At 38.2% G+C, this 1,549-nt stretch overlaps 1 non-coding gene across 1 annotated transcript; it reads right to left on the minus strand.

Annotated features, from left to right (window-relative positions):
- Nucleotides 1-476: 476 nt before the first annotated feature.
- Nucleotides 477-548, minus strand: Trnag-ucc (transfer RNA glycine (anticodon UCC)). The gene has a single exon. It is a non-coding gene; the product is annotated as a tRNA-Gly (tRNA).
- Nucleotides 549-1,549: the final 1,001 nt, after the last annotated feature.

Below are 1,549 nucleotides of genomic sequence, written 5' to 3' on the forward strand. Positions count from 1 at the left end.
ATGTTTCTATCAGCAGGTTCACAAAATAAGTTGTTTAAATAGTGAAAATCAGCAAATTGGATGGAATTAGCAGCAAGTGCCTGTCAAGCATCCGAGTTATTTTTTTCCTATACTGGAAAAGAATTTTCGGTGTTTTTTTTTTTTTAGAAAATTGTTGATTTTTTGCAGTTTAAAAATTTGTCATGAACGAAAAAAAAAAATACTTGAAAAAAGAAAACAAAATCAGGAGGCAATTTTTTATTCAATAAACTTCAAAATTTCAACGGAATTTGAATGCAATAATTTGAAAACAATTTAAATTGAATTTCCATGCATTTAAAATCATTTTTTACAAGTTAAAATTCGTTCAAAATATTAAAAAATGTTAATTAACGTAAAGTTAAATTTTGAAAATTGCTTTGTTTTGCTACCCATCAAAACCGCCTATCTAAAAAGGAATTCCACAAAAAAAATCACGCAATATAAAAAAAAAAATCTGCGTCGGCCGGGAATCGAACCCGGATCAACTGCTTGGAAGGCAACTATGCTGACCATTACACCACCGACGCCACATGATAAATTGCAGTGTTATTGTCTGCCAGAGTGGACGCTAGTTGAGTTTCACCATTTCATGGTTCCAGTTTTTGTGTATCACGATGGTTGTAATTTAATGCCAGACTAATCGTTGCTCATAAGCAGAAGCTTTTTGGCTGATTCTGTTGAAATTTTTGTTTGCCCCTTTATTGAATCGTTGATTTTGGCATGTGCTTGTTTGTCACATGATTAAACAGAAGTAGTACTCCTTTTTGAATCTTACATTTTTCTATAACATAAAGATTGGAAAATGTAAACATTTTTTTTCATGAAAAAACAGGTCAATAACACCTCAAACCTGTTCGCACTCCGAACTTTTCAAGCAAACAATACCTCTTCATTCCACCCCAAAAATAGCTTCTCATTTGCAGTTGATTAGTCCATCGTCGGTGGGGTCAATTTTTGGCAACACCTTCTGCCTATTAATAGGCTGAGACCTAAAATGGCGGGGCCCATTTTATTAGGTCAACAAAAGAACAGTTGTTCATAATCGCTCCCTTCGCCGATTTTTTTGGGACGATTTGTTGAATTTCTGGACGCGCCAACCAGCAGCCGCAGCAGCAAACGCGCGAAAATTTCGTGGGGATAACGTCATAACAACCGAGGGAGTCGGGTACACCAGTTCCCACAATTACCGGCCAATTTGGACACGGCGTTTCCGCCGGGGCGCGGGGTTCCTGGGAAATTTCGACTCCGCGGGACTGGGTGTCCAAAAGTGTTTCGTGGTAGAATGCAAAGTAGCGCACACTGGAACGGCGCGTCCTATACTAGGGTGGGTCAGAAAAGCAAAAAGTTGAGCTAGATCGGATAGGCGGGCAGAAAACCAAAGTTTAACACCCACAGAAGCTCTCCTGAAAATTTCAGCCAAATCGGTTAAGAATTCGAGGTGCCCATTCGATTTCAAATTTGTATTGGATTTTGGACCCGTTAGTATGGGAAAACGGCATTTTTTACATTTTATTCCCCTAAAAATCCA

This window comes from Culex pipiens, chromosome 2, assembly GCF_016801865.2.
Source record: "Culex pipiens pallens isolate TS chromosome 2, TS_CPP_V2, whole genome shotgun sequence".
Taxonomy (NCBI): Eukaryota; Metazoa; Arthropoda; class Insecta; order Diptera; family Culicidae; genus Culex; species Culex pipiens.